Source organism: Dromiciops gliroides, chromosome 3 (assembly GCF_019393635.1).
Source record: "Dromiciops gliroides isolate mDroGli1 chromosome 3, mDroGli1.pri, whole genome shotgun sequence".
Lineage (NCBI taxonomy): Eukaryota > Metazoa > Chordata > Mammalia > Microbiotheria > Microbiotheriidae > Dromiciops > Dromiciops gliroides.
Window position 1 is genome coordinate 299,322,488 of NC_057863.1, and position 16,528 is coordinate 299,339,015.

Here is a 16,528-nt window from a genome sequence, read left to right on the forward strand (position 1 = left end):
TTTCCGTTACATGTAAAGATAGTTCTCAACTTTTGTTTATACAAGCTTTACAATTTCAGATTTTTCTCCCTCCCTCTCCTCCCTCCCCCCTCCCCTAGATAGCAGGTAATCTGATATAGGTTATATCTATATATCTCTATACATATACATATAAATATAGATATATACACACACATATATATATATACACAGAATAATATTAATCCTATTTCTGCATTAATCCTGTTATAAGAGAAAAAATCAGAGCAGTGATGCAAAACCTCAAAATAGAAAAAAAAACAACAGCACCCAAAACAAAAGAAATAATATGGTTCAATCAGCATCTATACTCCACAGTTCTTTCTTTCTTTTTTTTTCTTGGATTTGGAGATCCTCTTCTATCATGAGTTCCCTGGAACTCTTCTGTACCATTGCATTGGTGAGAAGAATATAGTCCATCACAGTAGGTCAACACTCAATGTTGATGATACTGTGTACAATGTTCTTCTGGTTCTGCTCATCTCACTCATCATCAGCTCACATAAGACCCTCCAGGTTTCTCTGAACTCCTCCTGCTCATCATTTCTTACAGCACAATAGTATTCCATTGTATTCATATACCACAACTTGTCCAGCCATTCCCCAATTGATGGGCACCCCCTCAACTTCCAATTCCTTGCTACCATGTAAAGAGCAGCTATAAATATTTTTGTACACGTGGGTCCCTTTCCCCCTTCCATGATTTCTTTGGGCAAAAGACCTAAAAGTGGAATTGCTGGGTCAAAGGGTATGCACAGCTTTATCGCCCTTTGGGCATAATTCCAAATTGCTCTCCAGAATGGTTGGATCAGCTCACAGCTCCACCAACAATGCATTAGTGTTCCAATTTTCCCACAGCCTCTCCAACATTTATTATCTTCCTTTTTTGTCATTTTAGCCAATCTGATAGGTGTCAGGTGGTACCTCAGAGTTGTTTTAATTTGCATCTCTCTAATCATTAGAGATTTAGAGAATTTTTTCATATGGGAATAGATAGCTTTGGTTTCTTCATCAGAAAACTGCCTGTTCATATCTTTGACCATTTCTCAATTGGGGAATAACTTGGATTCTTATAAATTTGATTTAATTCCCTATATATTTTAGAGATGAGGCCTTCATCAGAAGCACTGGCCTCAAAAATTGTTCCCCAGCTTTCTGCCTCCCTTCCAATTTTGGATGCATTGCTTCTGTTTGTACAAAAATTTTTTAATTTAATATAATCAAAATCATCCATTTTGCATTTTATAATATACTCTATCTCTTGTTTGGTCAAAAACTGTTTTCCTTTCCAAAGATCTGATAGGTACACTATTCCTTTCTCTCCTAATTTACCTATGGTATCACCTCTTATGTCTAAATCATGTATCCATTTTGACCTTATTTTAGTATAAGTTGTCAGATGTTGGTCTATGCCTAATTTCTGCCATACTATCTTCCAGTTTTTCCAGCAGTTTTTGTCAAATACTGAGTTCCTATCCCAGAAGCTGGAGTCTTTGGGTTTATCAAACCCTACATTACTAGTGTCATTTACTACTGCATTTCCTGAGCCTAGCCTATTCCATTGATCTACCACTCTATTTTTTAGCCAGTACCAGATAGTTTTGATGACTCCCGCTTTATAGTAAAGCTCCAGGTTTGGTACCGCTAACCCACCTTCCTGTGAATTTTTTTTCATTATTTCCCTGTATATTCTTGATTTTTTGTTTTTCCAGATGAATTTTGTTATTATTTTTTCTAGCTGTATAAAATAATTTTTAGGTAGTCTGATTGGTATGGCACTAAATAAGTAAATTAATTTAGGCAGTATTGTCATTTTTACTATATTAGCTCTGCCTATCCATGAGCAATTGATATCTTTCCAATTATTTAGATCTGATTTGATTTGTGTGAAGAGTGTTTGGTAGTTGTGTTCATAGAGTTCCTGGCTTTGTCTTGGCAAGTAGACTCCCAAGTATTTTATATTATCTACCGTTACTTTAAATGGAATTTCTCTTTCTATCTCTTGCTGCTGGATTTTGTTGGTCATGTATAGAAATGCTGATAATTTATGTGGATTTATTTTATATCCTGCTACTTTGCTAAAGTTGTTAATTGTTTCAAGGGGTCTGTAGTTTTTAATCATTATATTCTTTGACCTAATTCCAACACATTGGCACATTGAATAAATTGAATTTGTACAACTTCGTTGTATAAATATTGAATTGAATTATTTAAGGTAAACCAATTTTTCTTACTCCATCTGCCATGATATTTCTACTACTCTATATTGTCTCTTATTGAATATGAGCTGATGCCTTTTCTAGTATGCTCCTTTCCACCAAATCATTGGTGTAGGGAAACCTTTGAGTTGTCTAATTTTCATTTTATATAATCTTCCAATACCTGTGCTCAGCCTTGTTAACTACAGTTCAATTTCTTTTCTTTGTCTTTCTTTCTTTTTTTGTGAGGAAATGAGGGTTAAGTGACTTGCCAAGAGTCACACAGCTAGTAAGTGTCAAGTGTCTGAGGCCTGATTTGAACTTAGGTCCTCCTGACTCCAGAGCTAGTGCTCTATCCACTGTGCCACCTAGCTGTCCCCAGCCTTGTTAACTACAAAGAAACATCCTTAAGTGAGATGAGAAGACAAGATGAGAATAGTGAAGAAAAAGAGTCTGATACTACAATTTCGTGAGTAAGAAAATCACCTAATAAAATTTCACTATTAGAAATTTTTACAGCTTTTCTACTCATGAGTAAAATTTTGGATAGGCTCCTTTTGTTCATATCCATAAAATCATGACTCCTTTTGCCAGATAGAGTAAACATTTTTCCTGTTTTAACACAAGCTTGGGTAAATCAGGCAATGAACGGTGATGCAGGTGACCCAGAACTATTCCAAAGTAATCAAGCGTCAATAATAGAATGTAAGAGCAAACTCACACCCCTACTGGGGTTTGAGGGTTTGATCTTAATCTAGCTGCCCTCTCTGAAAATTCTGAGAGAACCCTGTGTCAGATGGCAGCTTATAGTAGGGAAACTTGGCCAGAAAAGACTTAGCAACCATATAGAAACCTTAGAACTGGATGACAGCTGTAGTTCATCCAGACTAATTATGCCTGAAAGAATGCTGAAGAGATGTCCTATATGTTCTCAGGGCTCTCCTTTTATCTTTCAATCCATCAGTCAAAAACTATTCTAGTGATATAAAAGTCCTCTAACAACAGCCCTACTTTGCTTAAAAATCATTCATATTAAGTTCTAGAATGAATGCTTCCTCTCCCTTGCAAAAGTAAATTTCTTTCTTTGAGGATTGACTGCAACAGACAGAAATGGGGTAGTGGACAGTCCATTGTAAGCACTGGGTATGGCATGAGTAAAGGCAAAGCAGTAGGAGAGGGCAGGATGCTACTAGAAAGTATCAAGTAGTGCAGTATAGCTGGTGTGGAAAAATAAAAATAAAGAATCATGTGAAAGGAAATTGTGTGAGATAAACCTGGAATGATTGTAGTCAGATTGCTAAGGGGTCTTGGATGCCAATTTTAAAAGTTCAGATTTTACTTAGTGGAAATATAAAATGTCTGAAAGTTGTTTTTTTTTTTTAAAGAGAGCTGCTAACAGAGCAATTCAACATGCATTTCTTAAGTTCCTATTAGGTGTCAGGCATTGTGCTCAGCAGGGATACAAAAAGAAATGCAAAATGGAGTCCTTTTCCCTCAAAAAGCCTATATTCTAATGAGGGAGACAACATGTAAATAACTATATACAAAAAAGTACATATAGTGTGAATGGAAGATTATATCAGAGAGAATACATTGGAAATTATTAGTTTGAATGGATTGTAGAATCTTGATTTTTAAGCATGAAAGAAAATTGTCGGTGTGAGCATGACTGTGTAAATGATACTATAGTAGATACTGCACATCATTATATATCAGTAGTCAGTCAGTCATTAAACATTCACTAAGTACCTAGTATGTACCAGACACTCTGCTAAGTGCTAAGGTTACAAAAATAGGCAAAAGACATCCACACCCTCAAAGAAGCTCACAGTCCAATGAAAATGCAATAACTTTGTGTTTGTTTTTGTTTTTTTTGTTTTTGTTTTTGTTTTTGCAGGGCAATGAGGGTTAAGTGACTTGCCCAGGGTCACACAACTAGTAAGTATCAAGTGTCTGAGGTCAAATTTGAACTCAGGTACTCCTGAATCCAAGGCTGGTGCTTTACCACTGTGCCATCTAGCTGCCCCCAATAACTTTGAGTATATAATGAAATATGGGGATAAGAGTAATGTACCAATCAAATTAAATTGAATAAAAGACAAAATGCTTCAGGCATAAAGCAAAGTTTCACCTTTTAAGACAAAGAAATTATAAGCTAAAGACATTGCAATGATTTGTCCAAAGTCTCACACAAGAAAAATCAGAAAAACTGGGAGTAGAATTCAGCTTACTTGATTTCTAAGATAGCAATCTGCTTCCCACTGAGCCATGCTGCACATAAGCATCATTTCTCTCATTTATTTTCTCTTGTTTTCTTCTATCTCTCTTATTCGATTTTTAAAAATCCTTTTTGAGCTCTTCCAAGTAGGCTTTGTGGTCGCCTTAAATTAGAACCTTCAGCACCAGTCTTCAGGCATTAAACATTTATTAAATCATACATATATTCACAAGAAGTTCAGAAAGTTAAGAATAAGCCTATGTAGCCTAGAGTTCCAGCCTGGTTGGGTTCTCCCTCAAGTCCTCTTCCACATGCCTGCTTTAATCAGGAACTCTCCAGCAAGCTGATTGTGGAAGCTTTTTATAGGTCTGGAACAGAGGCGGTCCTTACAAACTGCTTCAAGCTGATTGGTTGGTGTCATCCAAATCCATTGGTTTTGAAGGTGTTCTGAAATTGAGTTCTTGATCTAGCTTCTGAGAACAATACCTTCTTAAGGGTAGCCAGGTGTGATTCTGATCCAGTTAACTTGAAGTAGGCTAATCAGCAGTCAATCACTCTCACTTGATTCAATCAGTATAGATTAACCTCCAGATGGGTCCTTGAGTATCTCCTAAATCCCATTATTTCATCACAGCTTTTTGGTCTTGATACCAATTTATCTTCCTCCTTGAGACTCAGAGGTGGGCATTTTGACAGTATTGTCCTCATATGAGTTTGTGCTCTGGTCTTCCCTGTTGCCATAGAAGCTCTCAATGGTAAGGGTCCTTTTCTGTTTCTTACTAATATTATAGCCTATTTTTTTAATTTTTAAATTTGAGCTCTGTTCCTGGGGCACAAGGGCCACTGCAATGTGAGAAAATAATGGGATTTGGCGGATACTCAAAGGCCCAACTGGAGATTAATCTAAACTGATTGAATTAAGTGAGAGTGATTGAACTTGCTGATTAGCCTACTTAAAGTTAATTAGATTGTAGCCACACCTAGCCAGCCCTTAAGAAGGTGTTGTTCTCAGAAGCTAAGGACTTTGAAGTAGTTAAGTCCAGTGAGCTATTAGATTTGGATGATGATAAGCAATCAGTTTGAAGCAGTGTGTAAGGACTACCTCTGCTCTGGACCTATAAAAAGCTTCCACAATCACTTTGCTGGGGCTGTTTGAGGTTGAAGCAGGTTCATGGTGGAGGACTTGAGGAAGAACCAGACCAGACTGGAACTCTAGGTTAGATAGGGCTTTTTTTTTAACTTTCTGAATTCCATGTGTTCTCTTTTTTCTAATATCTAGTATGCTTTAATAAATGCTTAATTCTCAAATACTGGTGCGAAAGCTTCTAATTTAAGTCAACCACACATTTAGATATTAAACATCACAGTTGCCAACTTCTTTTTCTGGGGGATGGGTGTCTGGTCACAGGTTTTCTGCTCTGAGGCTTGTGGAATCCTCACTGCTACCAGTTTGCTCCTCATTATGGGATGGCTTGGCCTAGTTGCACCTGTCCTGTGGTGGCTCTCTAGCTGTCAATTTGCCCTCTCAGCAAGAGCCAGTGGGTCATACAACTTGCCTTTTATACCAGCAGCCTTCTGAGCAAGGACCAAGGGGCCTCAGTTGTTGATTTGTGTTGTGTCCAATTCTCTTGCTGATTTGCCCAGATCCTCTTCCTGCTGCACTGAGCTGAGCTGCTTTCCCCTTTCACCAAAGTGAGACAGATATTACCTGAAGTCCTCTACATTATCTCAAGTTGGAAGATTGTGTCTCTCTTTTTTTGTAGATTCTATAGCTCTAGAATTCATTTAGAGGTTTGATTTAATGTTGTTTCTGAGAGAAAGTGAGGAGAGCTCAGGAAATTTCCTGGCTTCTTTCCACCATCTTGGCTCTGCAACATTTCAATGGAATATCGGCTATGCAAAAGGCTATAGATAGTCACCTCTTTCTAACACATACAACTTCTAAGTCTTACAAAAGACCTTAACCATAATCCAACAATTCAATTCATTTAAAGTAACCATTAATGTCTCAAGAATTTTTTCTCAGAATGGCTTCATCCCAAGATATCTCATCCACGAAATGGTTTAAATTCAGTTGTCTCAAAATGTCTATTCAAAGTCTTTCATAAATGACAGTTAACTTTCCATGCCTCTTCATGGAACCAATTATTTTATTTCTGCCTTGTTGATTTACACAGATTCTTTCAAAGATGACAGCTAACTCTCACTCCTAAAGACTTACATCAAAGAGTTTGTAACTTATTTTTTGTGTCATGCTACTACTTGTCTGTCTGGTGAAGACTATAGATGCTTTCTCAGAATCATATTTGTGGATGTACAAATAAAATGCATAGACTTACAAAGGAAACCAATTATATTGGAATATTTTAAAAATATTTTTAAACCATAAGCTCATAGATTCCTGGCTAAAAATCCTCCTATTTCCTTTCCCTAAATTTATAGTAAGAATGAGCAAAATCTCTTCAGGAGGGAACATTTTAGCTTGAATAATGGTATAATTTAAAGGATACTTGAAAGGCCCCTAACACCAGTACATCTTTCTGATATCCCAGCACTCAAAATTTCTCTTTAGTTTATCTATGTAGATATTTTAAATACCCTTTTAAAACATGAATATCACTTGAGGAATTAAATATTAAACTGGGTTATAACTATGTTACATACTTATCTTCAAAAAATTGTTTAATATGATCCAATTCTCAACTGGATTTGTTATCCTAAGGAAATGGGAATGATAACATCATGTGGTATACAATATTTAAACATGGATCACTTGTACCACTAAAGGAGTTTGAAGGCAATCAGAAGACATCATCTGGACACAAGGTAAGAAGAGAAAGAGAATGAAAAAAGAACATAGAAAGATATGTTGGGGAGTTGTTGATGGTAAATATCAGCTACTCCCTACTTTGTCATGGTTTACCTCTGCCCATAATGCTTGGGTCATAATCACATAAGCATTATTCTATCATTGGGAACATGGACAAGTAAGTCATTTTGCCTCTGTAGACCTCAGTTTCATCACTTGAGGATGAGAAAGCAAGTCAGGTAGAGGTACAAACTATCCTGAAGTTTACTCCTAGCTCTCACATGTTGTGAGGTCATATGTGTACCCTCATATGCATGGTGATAAGTGGCATAGGATACAAAGCACAAGAAATAATTATCTTTACTGCCTATAAAATTACAAAAGTAACTAGGCATAATAGGTAGTCATAGTATAGCAGATAGAGTTGACCTTGGGTCAGGAAAACCAAGGTTTTAGTTCTCTCTCTGACATATACTGTCTGTGTGATCATAGACAGGTGACTTAATATTTAAATTTCATAGGCAATAGGCAATTCTAAGAGTTTAAGTTGCAAGAAAGTTGTTAGGGGATATTTCCTTACCCAGGATAATCCTGCATCAATGTAATCTAATGTCAAGCCTCCATCCCAAACAGACAATAGCTGGAAAGACATGAGAAAGATAATGAGAATTTCAAAATGAGAGCCTAGCAAGTAGCATAGTTCATGAAATAAAAAATAGAAAGTAAAACAATAGAAAAATCAGTTTTGATTGAAATTTAATATTTCTGATTACCTGCACACATTTATGTGATGTAGACCTTTGAAACAAAAAAGTTTTATGGTTTTACACATATATATGTATACATTCATGTATATATGCATAAAAGTTGATAGAGATAGATAGATGATAGAGAGATAGAAAGAGAGATTAGAGAGATTAGATAGATAGATATATCTCCAAGAAGGATCTTTTTACAATTTATATTTGGTTAACTGAAGTTTTATGAATGTCAAATATAAAATGCCCCAGAAAAGGAGTTAGAAGACTTAGATGCTAATTGACTCTGCATGTGACAAAATGCATGAGCTTTGCCAAGATAACACTCCCCAATATATATTCCTCCAATCAGTAACACTGGCCTTCTGACTTTTCCACAAGTACGAACTTCATCTTTAAGCTCCCAGAATTTTCTCTGGATGACCCCCATGCCTTGGATATTCTCCCTCCTCCACTCAGATTACTCACTTCCCAGACTTGAAGTGTCAACAAAAAATCCCATCTCCTACAAAAAGCCTTACCCAATCTCTCTTAATTCCAGTACCTTTTCTTTGTAAATTATTTTCTACTTACGCTGTATATAGTTTGTTTTCTACATATTTGTTGGAATGTTGTCTTCCTCATTTTATTGTAAGCCCCTTGAGGAAGGGTTGTCTTTTACCTCTTTTTGTATCCTGAGCACTTATGCCAGTGCCTGGAATGTAGTAGGTGCTTGTTTATTAAATGTTTATTGTTCATTCAGCCACTGTTTATTAAACTCTTTTTTTAAAGTAATAAACATTTTTCTTTAGAGTTTGGGGTTCCATTTTCATCTCTCTTTCCCTCCCTCCCGTTCCCCTCCCTGAGGTGGTAAGCAATCGGATATAGGTTATACATGTACAGTTATGTAAAACATTACCACATTAGTCATTTTATACAAAAAATATTGAACTAAAGAAAAAAATGAAAGTGAAAAATACCATGCTTTAGTTTGTGTTCTATCAATATCAGTTATTTCTTTGGAAGTAGATAGTATATTTCATCAAATAGTCCTTTGGGATTGCCTTGGATCATTGTATTGTTGAGAATAGTTAAGTCTTTCACAGTTCATCATCAAATAATATTGTTTTCTCTGTGCACATTGTTCTCTTGGTTCTGCTCACTTCATTATACATCAGTTCATACAAGTCATTCCAAGCTTTTCTGAAAGCATCCTGTTTGCCATTTCTTATAGCACAATAATGTTCCATCATCATCATATACCACAGCTTGTTTAGCCATTCCTTAATTGTTGGGCATTCCTTTGATTTCCAATTCTTAGCCACCACAAAAGGAGTTGCTATAAATATTTTTGTACAAATAGGTCTTTTTCTCTTTTTTGGGATTTCTTTGGGATATAAACCTATCAGTGCTATTGCTAGATCAAAGGATATGCACAGTTTTATAGACCTTTGGGCATAGTTCCAAATTGCTCTGTAGAATAGTTATATCTTTTCACAACTTCACCAACAGTGTTCCAGCTTTCCCACAGTCCCTCCAAAATCTAATATTCTCTGCGGTTTTTATATTTGCTATTCTGATAGGTGTGAGGTGATACCTCAGAGTTGTTTTAATTTACATTTCTCTGATCAATAGTGATCTAGAGCATTTTTTCCATATGATTATAGAAAAAATGTTCATTGAATTGAACTTAAATTCTTGATGCTTAATTTCCTGGTCTGTAAAAATGGGGACCATAATGCTTGCCTTACCACTCTGTGCTGGAAGAGTCACATGAGATAATGTATATATAGGATGGAACTCTGAAAAACTCTGAAGTTCTATATTAACGTAATGGATAATCAGTTTTGTGACTTGCCCAGGATCACACATCTAGAAAGTTGATGAGACTAGATTTGAACTTGGTTCTTCCTCACCCCAGATCTAGAGTTCTATACTTTGTTGAAAATATGCATTTGCATCATTTGTTTTTTATAATGTGGCCAAATATGATTACCAATTTCTCAGTCTTTGCAATTTCTAATGTATTTGCTTTTTATGGGGGTTTGTTTTGAAATAAAAATGTTAAAAATTAACATGTAAACCATTATGGTTATGACATGTAGTTTTATTTGAAGTAGGTGTGTATATATTTAAAAGTGTCTTTCTGCATTCTAGATTCTTTATTATATCCAAACTGGAAGACATGTCAAAACTCCTATCTTCCATATTGTTGTTAGAATCTAGTGCTAGCCCTCTTTTTTTCCAAATGCTTTCTCCATGATGAAAGTTCCTGTGGGATTTGCCCTCATTCCACATATATTTTAAGCATAATTATAAAGGACATTTAATTTTAATGTGAATATTTCCATAATTTCTGCTGACATTCATTTTTTTTAGTCCACCATCTGTTTTTTGCCTGAAAGTAAGTAGCCATATATTTCTAAAAATGGGGGCCCTAAGATTGTGTGGGAAAGATTAATGGGTATGGTTTAAGCCCCATTTTAAAATCTTTTCTTTATTTTGTATTGAACAGCAAAATGTAAAAGTCCAGGCTTGTAACTTACTATATTTAGAGATTGCTTCTTTAAAAAACAAAAACAAAAACAAAAACACTGATCAACCCTGGCTTGGTTGGAAAGAAAAATGTCAGATTTTACTAGTAGTTCTAACAGTTAATTTAAAAAGGGATACCATGTGACAAAAATGGTATATGCAGAAATATAAAGAATTTCCTATGGATTAAAATGAATGTTGTTTTTCACTTTAAGCTGAGGTAGAAAAATGAAAAGTATCTATAGCAAAAGTAATATCCTAACCAACATCCTAACCATGGCTACTATCCAAGTTAGCTTTTTTTAAAGCTGGCTTTTTCTTAAAAGGTAGTGGGGATATGGAAAACTAACTCATTGTTGGTGGAATTGTGAACTGATCCAACCATTTTGGAATTATATGCAATAAGTTATTACATTGTCTATACCTTTTGACCCAGCAATATCACTACTAGGTCTATTTTCAAAGATGATTAGGAGAAAAAGAAAAGGACCTATATGTTCTAAAATATTTAAAGCAGCTCTCAATTTGTAGTGGCAAGGGACTGGAAAATTACAGGGATACCTGTCAACTGGGGAATGACTGAATAAGTTGTGGTATATGATTGTGAAGGAATACTAATGTGCTATAAGAAATGAAGACCTCAAGGTCAGATTTGCACAAAATAATGAAGAGTGAAATGAGTAGAAGCAAGAGAAAACAGTATATAGCGTTAGCAATATTGTTTTAAGAACAACTCTAAATGAATAAGTCATTTTGACTATTATAAATACCCAAGTGTACTACAAAGTACATATGAAGAAAGATACTATCTGCATCCAGAGAAAGAACTGCTAAATATAAGTATGCACAGAATGATTTTACGTATAAACATATTTGCATCTAATGGTAGACATCTCTAAGGTGGGGGGAGGGAAAAAAAGGAAAAGAAGAAATGTATACAATAACTTTATAACATATTTAAAAGGAATAGCAAGTTGTACAAAATAAATATGTGTTTTCATTCACAATCATTTTTTTCTTATACTATGCTATGGAAATTCTTGTTTTATTTCATAAATTAATAATTTTATATATATATATATATATATATATATGTATACACACACATATATGTATGTGTGTCTATATATATATGTGTGTGTGTGTGTGTAGAGAGAGATATCTATATCTATGTATATAGATATAGATATGACATAATGAGACCTTCCTGGACACTTAATTAGGTGAGAGAACTAAAAGCTCAATATGTTGGTGCCACTCCCTTATTGCCTAAGTATGAAACAGCCACAAAGAGCTTCACAGACACTCAGATGCTTGGCTGGTGCATTGTAATTGGTAACTAAAGAAACGAGCTTCAGTTAGTTTTATGAATTCAGGGTGTTATAATTTCCTATCTTTGTGACCAACTTTCCCCTGCTATAGTAAAGTAAATTTCTTTTTCGTAACTCTTGAATGATCTAGGAATATATCATTATCTTCTAATTTGGAGTGTAAATTACCAAGGGACCTGCCTGAGTTAGGCCAAACTCCAAAGAATACTTTAATCCATTCTCAAGCAGAAAAAAAAAATATTGTCCTGGGAACAAGGGAAGTATGTTCCTTATGAGGGACAAAATTAGTGAGTCTTTCATGTAACTCCAAGTATCCTCTGGGACTCTGCTTCTATTCCTACCTTCTTCTCTCTCAACTCCTGACCAGAAATGTTGCAGTCAGACTAGTCAAGAAATCAAAACACAGGGGCATCTAGGTGGCACAGTGGATAGAGCACTGACCCTGGATTCAGGAGGACCCGAGTTCAAATCCGACATCAGACACTTAACACTTACTAGCTGTGTGACCCTAGGCAAGTCACTTAATCCCAATTGCCTCACCAAAAGAAAGAGAAAAAAGAAAAAAAAAAGAAATCAAAACACAGAATAAGAGGAATAAGGTGTTAGAAGCACACTGTCGCAGCAAATACTATATAGAAATTCAGGACTTTTGATCCAACAGTGTTCTCCATTAATAATAGATAATATTTATTTAATGCTTTAAGATATGCAAAGTGCTTTATAAATATCTCTTTTCTCAAGACAACCCTAGTAGGTAAGTGCTATTATTATCCCCATTTAATAAATGAGTAAAACTGAAGCAGAGGTTAAAAGTAACTTGCTCAAAATCACATAGTTAGTCAGTGTATGAGACTAGATTCCAACTCAACTCTTCCTTACTCCAGTTTCAGCATTCTTTCCACTTGCCACTCAGTGAATAGTATACTACCATCTCTTCCTTATCAGTTCTTCATTCCATAAGGAGAACATCAGAGAATCTAAGCTGGCAGGCAACTTAAAGGGCATCTAGTTCAAACAAACCACAAACAAAATTTCTTCCCCATACTCCCAGCCCACCACCCCCATTTTGTAATATTCCTTAAAGGAGATTATTCAGGATCTATTTGAAGACCTTCAATTATGGGTAACTGACAAGATAGATTATTTCACTTTCAAAGAACTCAATTATCACAGTAATGTTAATATAGGCTTGAGTAAGAGGTAACTTTCTCATATAAACCTTTAACTCCACTTAGGTCAAAGGCTACATAGAAAAAATAACTACCAACAAATACAAATGGGGACCTTGGCAGTACACATGCCAATGAATTTCTTTTAGAGGTCCTGGCTTGTAAACTTATTTTTATTATATATAGAAGACATTGATTACATTTAGATTATTATTATATTTCTCTTGATCATCATCTTGATCAGGTACAGGAATTCCATATTTCCTCCAAACTGGGAGTTCACTATTTCCACCACCTCCTTTTACTTGCAGCAGAAGTAGGATATCTTTTTCTATCCAGACTCACATCTTCTCCCCAGACCTCTATCCATGGTGCTAATATTAACCATATAGCAAGGATTAGCAGTTTCCAGTTTTTCTTTATATAAAGAGAAAGAATAGTGTCTACTAAAGAACAACAGCAGAGAGTTATAGTTCATGGACATATGGCTGCAACACTAAAGCTCTGCTGCCTGCAATATAATTCAGCATTTTTATTTCTGCTTTAGATTCCTCCTTCTGGGGAGGAGGGAGATGCAAAACTTTGGAGGAGTGGAGGCAATTAGGGGATTGCTCCTTGCCCCAGCAGGAGAATAAGAGGGAGGTCTTACCAATTACCATTTAAATCATGTCAGTATTTCCCACCCCCCTTTTTTATTTGCTCAGCAGAAAATCCCCCTTTTATCAAACAGAGCAACAGGGACAATAGTGACTCATCAGTATCTCAGACAGGGAAAACTAGGAGTGGGGTTTGCCAAATGCCAGGTATCCCTTAGCACTTGTCCATATGATTCCAATACTGAAGGTCAGGTTTTGACCCACAATCACAGAAATGCTATACTCCCTGGATTTTCTGTTCTTCCTGACTTCTTTCTACTAGAAAAGTAGAATTGTCATTCTAATTGTCATTTTAATTGTCATTAAAAAATATTTTTAAATGACCCCCCCCCCCCGGAAACTTCATATTTGAAAATATCACTCTGAGGTAGCATCTGATGAATTCTCTCTTCTCCATGGCATAATGGGCTACATTAGGTAATGCCTGCTTTCATTTTTCTCCTCCTTTCCTTTCTTTATTCTAAATGTATTAAGAAATATACAAAATACCATTCCAGGAGCTGGAGGAGATATGAAGTTTACATAGGACATGGATTCCTGATTTCATGAAGATTATATTCTAGCAGGGAATTTTGATCCACAGATAACTAAGATGCAGTGATATATAAGTACATTAGAAAATTCAAATCTATGATGTCAGTTATGAGTGTTGGTTCTTCTTAACAATTTTTTCTTTATTATATGCAAAAGTATACTGGCTAGGAGGTTTGGTGGGGAAGATACATTTAAGCATGACTATGCAGCAAAAATAAAAATAATACATTTTTTAAAGATAGTTGAGGGGCAGCAAGGTGGCACAGTGGATAGAGCACTGGCCCTGGAGTCAGGAGGACCTGAGATCAAATCGGGCGTCAGACACTTGAAACTTACTAGCTGTGTGACCCTGGGCAAGTCACTTAACCCCAATTGCCTTAAAAAAATTAATATTAAAAAAATTTAAAAAGATAGTTGCAAACCAAAATGGTTCATGAGGTGAAGGAAAAGCACTGAAGACTAAATGGATCAAATAAGTTCCTTGAAGGTAGCAACAGAGTAGGGCTTTAAACTGTTGGAGGTAGGAATCTAATATAAATGATGCATAGCACTGGGATCATGGAACAAAGAACATATTGTTTTATCTGAAACAGTGTGTATATGGATTAGTAATTATACTAAGCTGAAACCTGTCTCTCTAAATTTACATGTATCACTTCTGGTTCTATCCTTTGGAACCAAGTAGAACAAATCTTCCTATTCCAAATGACAGCCCTTCAAGATAATTCTGTGTCTCCTCCTTCTATAGAATAAATCTCAAATAATAATACAGAAGTTCAAGGGATTATTAGAAGACATCTAGGCTAACTCCCTAATTTTCCAGATGAAAATACTTCCATTGCCTTAAACCAGTCTTCATTTGGCATAGTCCTCCATCCTTTTACCATCTTGTCATACTCCACTGGATGTACCCCAACTTCAGAATCTCTTCCCTAAAAGTTGAATTTAAGATTAAATCCGAATGCCTGTTATGATCTGACCAGAGCTGAATAGAGTAGGACTATAATTTCACTGGATTTTGACAATATTCCTAAAATAAAAAGAATTAATTAGCTTTCTTGGTTGACATTTTGCCACGCTTGCTGTTTAATCATAGTGAGCTTTCAGTTGGCTGATACCTAAAGGACTACTTCACATGAAATGCTGTCAAGAAAGGCTTCCCCTATCTCTACTTGTTAAATGGATTTTTTTAACTCAAGTAGAGGATTCTCATAATAAATTTTTATATTATTTAGTTGAGCCCATTCTTGCCTGATGAGATCCTTTTGGATTCTGTCAATAAACATTGGTTATCCTTTATAGATATATGCCATCTGAAAAAATAATATGAATAGCATGAATATTTTTATCCAAGTCATTAGTAAGTTTGTTGAACAGACAAGGGCTAGCCCTCGAGAATTGATTACAGATCTTAATGTTTTTTGTTTTTTCTCTTGGTACTTTTGGATCAAAACATTCAACCAATTGGGTGGAACACCGTGTCATTTGTGGAGGCCCAGAGGCCAGTGAATGTGCTGAGGTTTGTTTTTATTTTTAATTCTAGCCAAAAGATGGGGTCATAAAACCCCCAAATAACAATTAATTCTTTACAAACTACTGAATTTTTCATAAAAAAGATTTACCCATGGAGGCAGCTAGGTGGTGCAGTGGATAAAGCACTAGCCCTAAATTCAGGAATACCTATGTTCAAATCTGGCCTTAGACACTTGAAACTTACTAGCTGTGTGACCCTGGGCAAGTCACTTAGCCCTCATTGCCCTGCCAAAAAACCCAAAATAAAAACAAAACAGATTTACCCATTTTTTTTGGGGGGGGGTGGTTCCTATTTTCATGAATTCCAGTGGCATCCATACTCTGCCCTACAGTAATCCCCTATGTTCACTGTATGACTGAATCGTCTTATTCCAGTCAGAGAGTAATGGTTCTATTATCGATGACAACCCAGCCCACTCTTCTTCTCTAGTTTAAATCTGGGCCCTTGCCATTATCTATTTGTAGTATTTGTAGAAGATATATATAGTAAAGGTCCAACTCTATGAGTTATTCATCCAAAGGTAGAGAACATTCAAGATATTAGGCTTTTATGTTTTTTCTTGTATGAAGAGTTGAGTCAATCACATTTTAATCATTATAGATCTTATTGAGAAATTTTGCAGCATTCTGAAGCTTGATGCAATTAGCACAATTACAAACAACCACCAACTGGTTATCTCCAATGGTAGCATCTATAAGGTTTTACTATCCGTAGGAAATTATTTTACCATGTGGATATTGTTCTGGAAATCTTTAGCAAGGGGGCATATTCCTGTTTTGTGCTTCTCTT